Source organism: Rhinopithecus roxellana, chromosome 1, assembly GCF_007565055.1.
Source record: "Rhinopithecus roxellana isolate Shanxi Qingling chromosome 1, ASM756505v1, whole genome shotgun sequence".
Lineage (NCBI taxonomy): Eukaryota > Metazoa > Chordata > Mammalia > Primates > Cercopithecidae > Rhinopithecus > Rhinopithecus roxellana.
Genome location: NC_044549.1, coordinates 165,920,175 through 165,936,367, shown reverse-complemented (window position 1 = coordinate 165,936,367; position 16,193 = coordinate 165,920,175). Strand labels below are relative to the sequence as shown.

General features: G+C 40.0%; 1 protein-coding gene across 1 annotated transcript in view; it reads right to left on the bottom strand.

The window, feature by feature from the left end:
* Nucleotides 1-16,193, bottom strand: part of NEK10 (NIMA related kinase 10) — a 280,588-nt gene that overhangs the window by 261,976 nt on the left and 2,419 nt on the right. The window lies entirely within an intron of this gene.

Genomic DNA, 16,193 nt, shown 5'->3' with positions numbered 1-16,193 from the left:
AAACCTAGATTCAGTTCTAATACAATAATAAATATGTTAATATGAATACCATTTACTATTTATCATTCAAAGGACATTGGGAACATTCAGGGCATGTTTTACCCTCACTCAGAAGATAAGTATGGGTATGTCAACAGACAAAGAACAATTGGTTTGCTTTTATTTTTCTTAATCAATTTCTAATGCAATTATTTTAGTTTTCAGAATAGAAAGTTGAAGATGCCTATATTTTCAATTACATAACAAATACAAAATTAAGTGCGTACTATGGGTTTAATTTGACTGGATGTAAAATTTTCCAACTAGGCTTCAATGCCACAGTTTGACTTCAATGTGTTGTTCAGGCATGAAAAAGTATGCATTATTGTCTTATAATAGCACGCTTCAATGTATTGTGAAATCTATGGTCAAAATCCAAGTGTTTCAGAAGTATTTAGAGGCAAAAGGAATGTACCAATGGGCATTTCACTTCCACTGAATCTAGTGAAATTTAATTTTGTGAAATGCTCAAACACAGTTTAAGGATTTAAAAATGATTTTCCCAATATATTTGTCATATTTTTGACAAATAATTGGGCTACAATTAAGAGCCAGAGACCAAGTCTCTCAGCACAGGAGCACAACAATAAAAGGTCCAATATTAACACTTTAGGATTGCACCTAGGATATAACACCACCTCTTTCATTCAACAAGTATTTATGGACTCTTTCCTATGCCCACTCTCAGACTGAAAACTGCTAAAAGGCTAAGGAAGTTATTACAGGTATGTGTTTCCACCACAAGCAAAAAAAACACACAAAAACCCACTCACAAACTTTGAAACATGTTCATGAGGTGTTCAGGTAGAGATTTAGCATCTATTTTTACTCTAAAAGAAAGGAAGAGAAGGGAGAAAGGAGAGAAGGGGAGGTAAAAAGAATGGAGGATCTTAGTGTTTAAAAGCAAAAGACCCAAGTGTTTTTAATATGCAAATACAAAAATGTCCCGTAAGTTCTAAAATAAATGGAAATCCATTCAAAAGAAATAGAATCTAACTTTACTCTTCCCTCAAAGACAGAAGAAAAACTCTACATAGCCACATTGTCCTGCTTTTGGCTTCAAATTCCTGCTCAAACTATAGCTACAGACTGTTTTAGAAGCGAAAATCGAAGCCACAATGACAAGCACGGGAGAGCCCATAGAAAAGCTCACAGGCTCCTTCTGCTAGAATGGGATCGCATTTACCACTATCAAACTCGCTAAACACCCTGTCTTATTCTCTTGCTTAATTTCCGTAATTGTATTGACCAAGTGTGTGAACAGGAAATAATGATCTAATCGTTATATCTGTTTGAGATCAGCATGTACTCTATGAGCTGCAAAGCTGAATATAGATGACTCTTTGGAAATGTTTCACTTAATTAAACAGTAAACAAATTCACTGGTATCAGCAAAAACAGACAATTGCCTTTAGGATAAAAAACAAAATCCTTTCCATTTAACGGCTGCTCAAACGGAGATATTCTGAAAAAAAAAGCTTTGAGAAGTCGGGAATGCTTTAAAATGTTTAACCTAATCCCATTTTAAATTAACAAAAATGATTACATTATACTAATGTCTATGCTATAATACAACATGGGAGATGGGGGAAGGAAGGGCAGTTCATATGTTAAGTCAAGTTGCCCAAAGGCAGACAATGTATTAAGAAAGCATTCCCAATAGAGGTCAGGCAAGGGTGCTAACGCAAAAGCTCTCTGGAGGGTAGCTTCAGTCTAAGTCCATGGAGGAATGCTACAGTGTAGATTAGTACTCAGAGTTGTCTAAACTGAGAGAAATGAAAGCCTGGCTCTCATATTCCTGTAGCCTTCAGTCATAACTCCCCAGGCACTTCTCTCCTGTGGTAGTGACTCCAAGTCACTTAGAGTCAGTCCTCTAAAAAAGACATGGAGAATCTAGCTGTTAAAGCAGAACACTGACGCCAATACCAGGATACACAGTCCCAAGGAATGGGGGAGGCTCTGGGCAGAGTGCCCATATATATCCACTACAATCACTGACTCCATGTGGAAGAGTTGTGGATAATGAAGGTAAAGTATCTTTGCTATGGATACAAACTAAGCAGCACCTACTGCATTAGTTTCCAACTACTGAGATGAATTTCCCTCTTTCTTTGCTTGACCTCGCCAGATGTTGGTATGATCTCGTATCCTAGCAGCTCAGTCCTTGGTCCTCTTCCCTTCTCTATCTGCCCCCTCTCCCAAGAATCTCTTGCAGTCCATGGTTTTACATACCATCAGCAATGATAAATTTATATGTTCAGCCCTAACCCCATTCTGACCTCCTAAATTCACAAAGTCACCATATGGATGCCTAATGAGCATCCCAAATTTCACATACCCTAAACAGAACTCTTGACCCCCACCCCCAGTACCAAATGCCCCTAGTGCTCCCCATCTTGGTACCTGGTACCACACTGGCACTCTAGACAAAAGTTCAGGGGACATTCTTGGCTCCTCTCTTTCTTCTACCTCCCATATTCAAGCCACCAGCAAAACTAGTTAGCTTTCCCTTCTTTCCACTCCTACTGCTATCACCCTACTCCAAGCCACCATCTTCTCTGCCTGCATGACTGCCACAACCCCCTCAACAGTCTCTCTGCTTCCACCCTTGCTCCTCTACATCCCCAGGGAATGCTTTAAAATGTAAATCAGACCATACCACTCTGTGGCTTACAGCCTTCCTGTGGCCTGCTATTGGACTTGGCTTCCAACCATGACTTTCACTGAGCTGAGCTTGCCTCCTCCCCTCTCCCTCTTGCTTCCTCCACTTCAGCCATGTTGGCTTTCTAGAGAGAAACATGAACCCAAAAACATGCCAACTGCTATGGTTTGAATGTCTATCCTCCCCAAAATTCATGTTGAAATTTAATGGCCACTAAAACAGTATTAAGAGGTAAGACCTTTGAGAGATAACTGAGTCATGACTCTGTCCTCATGAGTGAGTTTAGTGCATTTTACAAAGGGCTTTCAGGACTGAGTTCTCTCTCTTTGCTCTTCTGCCATGTAAGAAAAAGTGTGACTCCCTTCCAGAGAAAGCAGTGTTCAAGGTGCCATATTGGAAGCAGGGACTGGACACTTACCAGACACCAAGCCTACTAGCACCTTGATCTTGGACTTCCCAGCCTCCAGAACTGTTCTTTATAAATTACCTAGTCTGCCAGGCATGATGGCTCACACCTGCGTTCCCAACACCTTGGGAGGCTGAAGTGGGAGGATCGCTTGAAGGTCAAGAGTTTGAAACCACCCTGGACAACATACCAAGATTCCATCTCTACAAAAAACTTAAAAATAAGCCAAGTATAGTGGTGTGTACCTGTAGTGCAAGCTTCAAAAAGCTGAGGCGGGAGGATTGCTTGAGCCCAGGATGTTGAGACTGCATTGAGCCCTCATGGTGTTACCGCATTCCAGCCTGAGCAACAGCACAAGATCCTGTCTCTTAAAAAGAAATGTATAAATAAATACCCCAGTCTGTAGTATTCTATCATAGCAGCACAAAACAGACTAAGACCACTTGTACCCATGAACGTGCCAACTATATTCTTGCCTTAAAGGCTTGGCACTTTCTGCCTGCTTGCTGTTCTTTTCCCATAATCTCACGCTGGCTTCTCCATATCCTTTGGGTTTCAGGTCAGATGTGCTCTCCTAAGTGGAGGCTCCTCTGATGAATCTCTGTGACATATTCACCCCCACATACTCATACTTACCACAGCACTCTGTTTTCTTTCCTTCTGGAGTTCATCAACATTGGAAATCCTCTTGTCCATTTATTGATTTCCTTGAACTAGCTTATAAGCCTCCTATGGCAGAGACTGTGTCTGTTTCATCCACAAATATGTCCCTGACACATAGAAGAGCACATAGTGCATGACACAGTGTAAGCATGGTATAAGCCCTCAAAAAATATGTATCACAATCTGTAAGGACTGATTTATTTTGTGGGTTATTTGCTTTTAACGGTTACTTATTTTAAGGTTTAGAACCTCCTCTGATATCCCAAGTCTGGTGCTCCTTCTCGATGCCTCCAGAGTAGCCTATACTCCCCACATATGATTATTATTATTATGCGATAATCAGGAAATTCCAATATCAAATGTATAGGTTTGCTCTGGGAGGTTTTGATGTTACAATTGCCTGATTACCACAGAAGGCCAGGAATTGGGCTTCCGTTATTTACCACAGAATGGCGAATGGTCGGCAAATAGTATTTATTGAATGCAATGCCTAATAAATGGATGAATGGATAAAAGGATTATTATTATTATTATTATTATTATTTTTTTTTTTTTGAGATGGAGTCTCGCTCAATCGCCCAGGCTGGAATACAGTGGCTGGATCTCAGCTCACTGCAAGCTCCGCCTCCCAGGTTTACGCCATTCTCCTGCCTCAGCCTCCCGAGTAAGTGGGACTACAGGCGCCCGCCACCTCGCCCGGCTAGTTTTTTGTATTTTTTTAGTAGAGACGGGGTTTCACCGTGTTAGCCAGGATGGTCTCGATCTCTTGACTTCGTGATCCACCCGTCTCGGCCTCCCAAAGTGCTGGGATTACAGGCTTGAGCCACCGCGCCCGGCCAAAAGGATTATTTTTAAAGAAACCTGTGTCATTACTCTTTTAGGTCAACAAATCGCTCATAAAGCTCTTTGATAAATAAAATCAATTGATGAGCATTTGTGATGTTGTAATAATCCTGAGCACATTCAGGAATTATTCAGTCATTGGGGGAAACTTAAGAGTTCTATATAAGAAAATATTCATCTCTGTGCTTCTGAAACTATCTGTAACAAAGAACTCTTTTTAATTTCCAATCTTTTATGGACTGATACTTTTGGTTCAAATCCTGTTCAGTGAGACCATTCCACCGGTGATGTGCCCACGCTGTCATGGCAATGCTGAAGTGCTGTAAATATTTCTAAATTCTTACTCTCAATTTCTGTCTTTATCTGCTCATGGACCAGTAACACACCAGTCTGAATATCACCTTAATAGCACTGGTCTGTTTAGTATTAAAGTCTATCTTTCTAAGTAACAAAATTGTTTTCACAGCAACTCTAGATGAATCTCTAATTGAGAACCACAGCCCGAGGTACAGAGTCTGAGGGGACTAACCCAGGAATTGACAATTCCATGACAACCAGGAGAGGGCGAGAGTGATGCTGGGAAAGGAGAACTGTGGCCAAGTAGTTAAAGCTCAAGGTGGACTCTCCACTTAAAACCAAAGCAATCTTATTTCTCTGGGGTTCTGCATACAGCATCATTAGAGAAAAGGATTCTATTGCTAAAAATAAAAATAGAAAACCACTGATTCTCTAACACTTATTTTACCAGTGAGATTAGGCCAAAATTTTGCTTTTTACGAAAACTTTTGGCCTTATCTGTAAAATAAGTGTTAGAGAACTTGCTACACAAACACTTGTAACCTATATGGGTTTTTCTTCCATTCTAATGAGATGGTGGAAATTTAGTTTGTTATTTTTTTATATAGGGAGTAGTCACAGTAGTGAAAGATTATATATAAAAACCAAAGGTCTGCTACTTTAAAAACAGAAACTTTCAGTGTCTTTGCTTTTTTTGTACACCTCAGTCATGGGACTTGAATACCATCTCAGATGGGAGAGAAGAGATCTTTCCAAACCTCAGGGAACAGCCCATGGGTTTGGTGCTTACAGCCCTAGACAAGTACAGATATAATCACAGTTATGATTCATTGTTGAATTTTTAAATCCATTTTTTAAAAGAAACGCTTACAAGTAACTTCTGTCCTCTATTGTTTGAAATTTGGGTTAATGCTAAAGAAGTCCCCAGAGATGCACCTCATTTGCTCGTGATGTCTTGGTAACTGCTGAGTAAACACATATGACAGAGAAAGAAACAGATGCCATGGCAAAATTACCTAACTGACTGTAATTAATTTAAATTGTGCAATATTAACCTACTAACTAAATAACATAGGGAGTATTTGTGATATGGTTTTCAGATCTCTACCCAGAAACCCATTTCTATTCCATGGTTGCCTTAGCTACTCAAAAGATCCTTAGGTGGCCTCATCTTTAGTAAATATAAAACAGAGTCATTTGAATCATTATGGTAAATTGCCCACAAATCCACAAATACCTTTTTTTTTTCCTACTAATCGCTTAGGTTGCATCTTTGTAAATACTCCATTTTATTTACTACATTTACTAATGGTTAAAAACAAAGCTTACAAAGTAATGGCAGGCCAGGGAGTGGTGGCTCATGCCTGTAATCCCAGCACTTTGGGAGGCCAAGGCAGGTAGATCACCCGAGGTCAGAAGTTCGAGACCAGCCTGACCAACATGGTGAAACCCCGTCTCTACTAAAAACACAAAAATTACCCAGGTGTGGTGGTGCACGCCTGTAGTCCCAGTTACTCAGGAGGCTGAGGGAGGAGAATCACTTGAACCCAGGAGGCAGAGGTTGCAGTGAGCTGAGATCATGCCACTGCACTCCAGCCTGGGCAACAGAGTGAGACTCTGTCTCAATAAAACAAAAAAACCAATCAATCAATCAATCAAAAATAAAGTAATAACAGTGAAAATACATCAGACTAAAGTTAATTACCACTTTGGCTTGTCAGGTTTATTATTTTGAAAAAAGCACTAAAATAAACTGCAATGAACCCTACCACAAAAGGAAGTTAGAACTTCCTGTACTGACAAGAAGTCTCTATTTCTTCTGACGAATAATGATTAACCTTTCATTTTAGATGACAAGTTACAGTTCTGTCTGTTTTCAGAGCGACATATTACAATACTTTAGAGAACTTTCAGCCCCGTAACTAACTAGAAGTACAAAATGGAAAACCATTTCTCTAATTCCTTTACTGTAGATATTTTTCTAAAAGTTCCTCTAATAGTGATTCTTCGAGAAAAGTGGTTAAAATAAGATAAAAATTTGCATAGAGCAGCCAGAGATAAGACAAACATGTTAAAATGCACTGGTTAAATGTTTAGCTCTCAGCTTTGATGACTGTAACGTGGCGATGGCAAATGTCAACATTAAGAGAAGCTGAGTGAAGGGTATATGGGAATTCTGTGCTGTTTTTGCAGTTTTTATGTTAAGTCTAAAATTATTTCAAAATACACACTTAAAATGTATTTACAACTTCAGCAGTTTATGTAGTTAAAGTGCTTTGAGAATAAATAAATAATTTTCTTTTTGCAAAGAATATTTGCACTAAATCTCACAAATATATAGTGCTTGAACTTTTCAAATTATGTATGCTTTAGAACATTATAAATCCTCCACAGAAAATGTCAAGTTAAATTGGTCAAATTGCTGGAAAATAAACAAATACACACACATTTTCAAAATAAGGTGAGCCAAAAGTTGAGGAAATCCTGTAAGAAACATAACTTGCTGGCCGGGCACGGTGGCTCAAGCCTGTAATCCCAGCACTTTGGGAGGCCGAGACGGGCGGATCACGAGGTCAGGAGATCGAGACCATCCTGGCTAACACGGTGAAACCCCGTCTCTACTAAAAAATACAAAAAGCTAGCCGGGCGAGGTGGCGGGCGCCTGTAGTCCCAGCTACTCGGGAGACTGAGGCAGAAGAATGGCGTAAACCCGGGAGGCGGAGCTTGCAGTGAGCTGAGATCCGGCCACTGCACTCCAGCCCGGGCGACAGAGCGAAACTCTGTCTCAAAAAAAAAAAAAAAAAAAAAAAAAAAAAGAAACATAACTTGCTAATACCCATTACAGTTTAGAAAGGACATCTGTTTCTGTAGTCTAAACTGTTGTCTTGATTTTATCCCTTATATTACATTGTTATTTGTTCTTCAATGGAAACTATATGTGGAGTTAGCAGAAAAGAGACAGCTATGACAAGAATAAACCTCAGAGAACATGCAGTATCAGGGTGTCTAACGCCATCCTGGCCCAAGAACAAAATGTAAATGAAAGAAGACAGGTGTAGAGCATGGTAGCGCTTTGGTCACACCTGAGAAGGCACCTCCTCCCAAGAGGGATTCAAAAGCACATTAAAAATGAAGCAAAACACGACAAGACATTTGCACAAGATAACAAAACAAACCTACAGGTCACCAATTGCAGACCATAATTCAGCTCCCTTCTACTAGAGGAGGAAATTAAGACCCAGAGAGGAAAAATGTGTCAAAGGCCACACAGCATCTTTAGGAGTAGAAGGAGAACAAAGCCCACTTCACCTTCAGGATCTAAATCTTCATAGAAAACTCTAAGGCAGATGGGAAAAAGAGAACTTGTTGACATTGGCCCTTAGCCAAGGGCAGAGGGTGATATAATAACAACTGATGTTTGCATAACTTCACCTCCTGGACCCTGGGGTGCTTGCAAACATCCATTCATTCATCCTGGTTCACTCATGTGAAATATGTAGGTGGTGTATTTTAATCATCATAGAGTGGTAAACAAAGACACAGTTGGTACAGAATCTCCAAGGGCAGGAGAGTGTCGCCAGCTAAGGACAAGCATTATTATCATGGCCTTGCTCCTGAGTCAGTACACTTGCCACCTTCCTTGTGCAAAAAGTCAATACTTTAAGCACTTTTTGTAAACAAGCATCTGGGGATAAAAAGAACCAAGAATTCCAATAGTATTCTAACCCTCTCCCACTTAATCCTCCAAATAGTTACTGACCACCTGCTATGATGATGGACACTTCTTTAAGTGTTGACTTTCATTTTCCTCTGGCTAATACTGACCCAAGTTGGTCTGAGTGCTGCTCCAAAATTAACTAGAATATGTGACAACAGATACCACTACAACCTCCCTATTTTCTGATTTATTCTCATTCCAACTCATATCTTTTATTGTAAAGGGAAATCTGCAGCTATAAATGTAGATTCTATGGATCCCCTCCATTGTCATTGCATAATGGTATTTGTGGTATGCTGTGTCTGTGCCTTGTATAGCTGCTACAGCATCCGATTCTACTCATCATATAGTTTACAATGTGCCTGTGTTAGAGCAAATGAACCTGAGACTCACATATTAAGTAGTGATATTGAAAAGAGGAAAAAAGGTCCAGATGATGTGAAGGAAGAATTTATATTAACTCGTCAACAAAAATAACTAAAGTAGCACACTAAATTTCTCTTTTCTCATTGACCCCAAATATAGTAAGAGTATATTCTATTTCCTGATTTTGTGAGAAACAGAAAAGTTAGAATTATATTTATTCGTTACTCCAAGAAATACTTATTGAGTCCCTAGTATATGCCAGGCACCGAGGATACAACACTGAATAAGACATGGTCCATAATGTCTTCTAATAAAATAGTTAACCAACATTGTAATAAGTGATAAAGTAAGAACAGATTCAACCCAAACCCCTAGAACTTTCACAAGTGAAGAGAAGATTGAATCAACAAATTGAGGTTCATATGTTCAGTGGTGCTGCAAAAACTAGAAGTACTTTCTGAGCTATAAAATAAAATTGAATTTCATCTAAAAACATTTTATTTCAAGTGCATTTTATTATTTACTGTGCTCTGACTGTGCACAAGACCCTACTGGACACTACAAAAAAAAAAAACTCTTTACAATCCAATGTGTGTGGGAAATCATAAATATGTAGGGTAAAACATACAAAACTGCTGATAATGTCTCTTTGTAAAAGAAGACTTTTTTTAATGGTTCAGGCAAATACAATGGATTAAATAAGAACACTAGAAATGTCAAAAAGCAGAAAAAAAAAACCTGTTGGAATGAGATTATAAACTGAATGAAATCAGAGGAAAGATCATAGAAAGACTTTGTGAAGTGAGAACTTGAAGAAGGTCCAGAAAGATGGGCAGGGGGTTGAACAACAGGCCTGGCCAGTGAGTACAGGGATGCAGGCAAGATCCTGAAAGTGGCTTGAGGAGACAGTGAGTAGATGAGTTGAGCTGGAGCTGAAGGATCTGGAAGAAGGCTAGTATTGGGAAAAGGAGTGAGTGGCAGCCTTCAATCTGTAAGCCAACTTATGGAACTCCTAATGGCTAAGGAGTCTGGAAGCAATGCTATTCTCCTTGGAAGTGTAAAACATCTATATGCGGATCATTCAGTTTATCATCACATTCCATTCATCTTTGGCCAACTCTTTTGGATAAAGAGGAATTGACCTGAGGTAATGTTAGAGTGTTCGTGGAATTCAAAGAACTACATTAAGTGGCAGGAACACCAGAGGTAATTATATGAGGCAAGGAGAGTGCAAACATAATTAGGTGGGCACAAAAGTATTTGCAGTTTTTAGAAATGGGGAAAGGATTCCCTATTTAATAAATGGTGCTGGGAAAACTGGCTAGCCATATGTCGAAAGCTGAAACTGGATCCCTTCCTTACACCTTATACAAAAATTAATTCAAGGTGGATTAGAGACTTAAATGTTAGATCTAAAATCATAAAAACCCTAGAAGAAAACTTAGGCAATACTATTTAGGACATAGGCATGAGCAAGGACTTCATGACTAAAACACCAAAAGCAATGCAACAAAAGCCAAAATTGACAAATGGGATCTAATTAAATGAAAGAGCTTCTGCACAGCAAAAGAAACTACCATCAGGGTGAACAGGCAACCTACAGAATGGAAGAAAATTTTTGCAATCTATTCATCTGACAAAGGGCTAATATCCAGAATCTACAAAGAACTCAAACAAATTTACAAGAAAAAAACAACCTCGTCAAAAAAGTGGGCAAAGGATATGAATAGACACTTCTCAAAAGAAGACATTTATGCAGGCAACAGACACATGAAAAAATGCTCATCATCACTGGCCATCAGAGAAATGCAAATCAAAACCACAATGAAATACCATCTCACACCAGTTAGCATGGCAATCATTAAAAAGTCAGGAAACAACAGGTGCTGGAGAGGATGTGGAGAAATAGGAACACTTTTACACTGTTGGTAGGACTGTAAACTAGTTCAACCACTGTGGAAAACAGTGTTGTGATTCCTGAAGGATCTAGAATTACAAATACCATTTGACCCAGCCATCCCATTACTGGGTATATACCCAAAGGATTATAAATCATGCTGCTGTAAAGACACATGTACACGTATGTTTATTGCGGCACTATTCACAATAGCATAGACTTGGAACCAACCCAAATGTCCATCAATCCACTGGATTAGATGTCCACTTAATTCAGTCTGTCCATCCACAGACTGGATTAAGAAAATGTGGCACATATACACCATGGAATACTATGCAGCCATAAAAAAGGATGAGTTCATGTCCTTTGTAGGGACATGGATGCAGCTGGAAACCATCATTCTCAGCAAACTAACACAAGGACAAAAAACCAAACACCCCCATGTTCTCACTCATAGGTGGGAATTGAACAATGAGATCACTTGGACACAGGACGGAGAACATCACACACCGGGTCCTATTGTGGGGAGGGGGTAGGGGGAAAGGATAGCATTAGGAGATATACCTAATGTAAATGACAAGTTAATGGGTGCAGCACACCAACATGGCACATGTATACATATGTAACAAACCTGCACGTTGGGCACATGTACCCTAGAACTTAAAGTATAATAAAAAAAAAAAATTGCGGTTTTTGCCATTACTTTCAATGGCAAAACCCGCAATTACTTTTGTGCCCACCTAACACATTCATTCATCCTGTCTCAAATAAAACAGTCTCAAATAAAAGAGAGTCCTTTGGCATGGACCTCAGAAAAATGACACCTTCTGCTTCCTCACCCCCATATCTGACATTTGGCTACTAAGTCCTATTTTTCAGTTAAATACGACACCTATGTGTCCGCCCCCACTGCCAACGCCCTAGTCCAAGCTCACACTGGTGCCCACCGGAACTACACTACCACTTCCTAAATGATCTCCCAGCCTCCAATGTCTCCATGTCTCCCTCTCCAGAACTGCAACAAAAAACCTGTCTCCACACAGTGACAAGAGCACTCTTTTTATCGTACATATTTCACCAATTATGCCTTTACAGGCTTCCCATTTCTCCTGGGATAAAAAGAAAACTTAGCAAGTTCTGTGAGGTGCTGCATGCAATTGACGCCCCTGGCCCCCTAGCCAGCTGCCACTCACACTTGGTCCTGAACTGCCACCCCAGAGTTACTTCTCCTGAATATCCCCAGGCCTTTACTCCTGGACTCAAGGGCTACAGTGGTATGGAGAGGCCTGGAAGTCTTATCCTTCACGTCTCAAGTGAAGTATCCATTCTTTTTTTTTTTTTTTTTTTTTTTTTTTTTGAGACGGAGTCTCGCTCTGTCGCCCAGGCTGGAGTGCAGTGGTCGGATCTCAGCTCACTGCAAGCTCCGCCTCCTGGGTTTACGCCATTCTCCTGCCTCAGCCTCCTGAGTAGCTGGGACTACAGGCGCCCGCCACCGCGCCCGGCTAGTTTTTTGCACTTTTTAGTAGAGACGGGGTTTCACCGTGTTAGCCAGGATGGTCTCGATCTCCTGACCTCATGATCCGCCCATCTCGGCCTCCCAAAGTGCTGGGATTACAGGCTTGAGCCACCGTGCCCGGCCTGAAGTATCCATTCTTTGGGCTGACCTCCTAGACAGGGTCACAACCCCGCCAAGCATTGCCTTGCAGCTTTTCACAAAGAGGCTGATTCAGGTAATAATTCAATAAATACATATGTCCATCTCCATTAGTTTACTGTAAACTAGTCAAGCATATGGAGTACAGCTTTTTGGCTCATTCCCAGTATCTAGCACATACTTTGTAGTTTATAACAAAAGAGGGATTCAATAAATAATTGCTGAATGAATCAATCAATGAACAAATTCCAAGTTAAATGTGATTGCGAAACTCCAAATATAACTGGAATATCATGATGTAGATGTGGAGAGTAAAGACAATGAAAAAGAACAGCAAATAAGTTTGCCCCAGCTGACTAGTATCCAGTGATTGCAGCATGTTGATTTGACAAAATATCTCTATAAATACAAGGAAGCCACAAAGAAAAGAATATAAAGTATTACATTGATGTTAAAGATACATGAACAAGACAATAATGTTTCCTAAAGGAAAGATGAGTATTCACATTGTGTCAAGTGTAGCATACACATGTATATTATATGAATGCCACTATCTCCACTGATGCAAGTTGACAAGTCTGGGAATGTGCATTCCCCTGGTTACACCACTGGAATATAGTCAAAAAGAATAACAGGGGTAGAGGAGGCTTGGTTTCCACTTGCCCACTGAGTGACCTGAGAAGTGTCACTGGACTTCTCTGACTATTTTCTCATTGGCTGAAAAATAGAAATAACAACATGCTTATGACAAGGTGGTAGTCGGGACTAAATAAAATAGAGTGACATCTCTTTAGAACTGTCAACAACTAGAGAAATATGTTACTGTTATGATAGCTGTTGTAAGTATCATCGTGTGTGTGTGTGTGTGTGTGTGTGTGTGGAGAGTGGGGTCTCACCGTGTTGCTCAGGCTGGTAATAATATTACCTCATTTGAAGAGCTTGTGTATTTACTTTATTGATTTATTTTTTGAGATGGAGTTTTGCTCTTGTCACCCAGGCTGGAGTGCAGTGGCACGATCTCGGCTCACTGCAACCTCTGCCTCCCAGGTTCAAGCAATTCTCCTGCCTCAGCCTCCCAAGTGGTTGGAATTGCAGGTGCCCACCACCATGTCTGGCTAATTTTTCTTTTTCCTTTTTTTTTCTGTATTTTTAGTAGAGACGGGCTTTCACCATGTTGGCCAGGCTGGTCTCAAAGTCCTGACCTCAGTTGATCCACCCTCCTCGGCCTCCCAAAGTGCTGGAATTACAGGTGTGAGCCACAGCACCTGGCTGTGTATTTATTTTAAATCATTTGTCTATATTCATTGATTTTGACTCATTAATGAAAAATACTAGAGATAAAATTAAAAATAGGGTTTAAATTCAATGTCATAAGTGGTTTTCATTTTAATTTTTAAAAACCTAATAAGGGTTATTCTTACAAGCACATTAGTATATTCATTTAATCCTCAAAACAACCCTTTGAGGTAGTAATACATCTCCAACTTACAGATGAAGAAACTGAGGCACTAAAATGTCCAGTAACTTGGCCAAGATCTCCTACCTAGTAATAACAACAGTCATAATAAGAGCAAACATTTACATGGTGGTGCTAGCACTGTTCTAAGTGCTTTCTATACATTACCTAATGTAATACTCCTAATGAATCTATAAGGTAGCTACCCTTACAGTCCCTAATTTACACATGAAGGAAATGAGGCCCAGTGAGGTTCATCCATTTGCCAAGGTCCCACAGCTGGTAAGTGACAGAGCAGAGATTTGAAGCCGGGCAGAACCCTTCCTGTTAATCTAATGCAGTACTAACTCTCATTTATTGGTGGCATTTATCCAGCTCTCTATTCACCTAAGTGAATTTTCTAGATAAATACTTATTTCTTTAATAAACAAATATTATTTTATTCGTACTTTTCATATTAACAATACTAAATATACTACTGTGCAACTTTTTCCTGGTGGCCCAAGGTCAGTGTTATGGCTGCTGTGCTTTATCTGTCCTGCTTGTAGTTTTTACTTTAATTTTTATAGGAGTGCTTAGGTATCTTTTGTAGACATGAGCCAGTCAGTTGTCATTTTGTCACTGTGATTCTGCTAACTGCTTTGAAGCTAGAATCTGTGGCTATCATAACTATTTCTAATATAAGATTTAATAAGCTTTGAATTGATGCCAACTCTATGGACTTAAGCCCATGACTTTCATTATGACCATGGCAGATTTTAGCTGAGATGAGGGGAGTCTGACCTATAGATAAGTATAAGGAATTATTTTACCAAATAAAAAACTATATATTTTATCCAGTGCGCATATTCCTGTTTTATTGTTTCTGTTTTGTTTGTTTGTTTGTTTTTGTTTTTGAGATGGAGTCTTGCTCTGTGCCCAGGCTGGAGTGCAGTGGTGCCATCTCGGCTCACTGCAACCTTCGCCTCCCGGGTTCAAGTGATTCTCCTGCCTCAGCCTCCAGAGTAGTTGGGATTACCAGCACACGTCACCACACCCAGCTAATTTTTGTATTTTTAGTAGAGACAGGGTTTCAACATGTTGGCCAGGCTGGTCTCGAACTCCTGACCTCAAGTGATCCTCCCACCTCGACCTCCCAAAGTGCTGGGATTACAGGTGTGAGCCATCGTGCCTGGCCAATCCTGTTTCTTAAATCATGATACATATCAGGCATATACATGAGTTTGTTTAAAGTTCACTTTCATCTAGAAGATGAAATCTTTCAAAATGTAAGACTTATTCCCAAATCCAAGTCATACACACTATCCACAAGCTGATTATTTCTATTCCCTCATCCTGCTTTACTTATTTCTCTCCTCATATTGTGTTCCAAATAGAACATAATACAAATAAATAACATTTACATGGCAGTTCCTGCATAATGACCATTGTTCTAAGAAATTTTTCCATATTAATTCATGTAATGTTCACAACCACCTCATTTTACAGATGAGGAAACTGAGGTGCCGAAAGATTAAGTAACTTGCCAATCCCATATCTAGAATTTGGGGAGCTAGGATTAGAACCCAAGCAGTTTGACTTGAGAATCTGGGTTCTATGAACTCTGCTCTACTGTGCCCTGAGAACTGTCCTAAGAGAATAGTGCCTTTGTTTTGCTCACTGCTGAAGGCCCAGGTGTCCAACAAATATTTGTTGACTGTCTGGATGAACTTCCAGCTTCTCTCTGCCTATCCAAGTGCTCAACCCAGTTCACTCTGACTTCAGCCTCAAAGCTTGACTGGCTCTGACAGGCAGAGTAACATTCCAGGCCCTTCTTCCACCTCCTGAAGACTTTATTGGTTGTACTGTCTTTTGGCTCACCCTCACTGGGCATGGAGCCCCAAACCCATTAGATGGTCAATGAATACTCCCTGAATGATTGAGACTCTGAGCTGTATCAGGCTGTTGCCAAACACAAAAGTTTGTGATCAAGTACTATAACAACAGGATGGTGTCCTAGAAATTGCACTTGACTGAATCAAAAGATTGATTTTTTACCTTTTGTGAACTGACCATGCCAATTTCACAACTCTAGCCTTCGCTGTTTTTGTTTTTTTTTTGGAAACAGAGTTTCACTCTTGTTGCCCAGGCTGTAGAGCAGTGTGGCATGATCTTGGCTCACTGCAACCTCTGTCTCCCGGTTCAAGGGATTC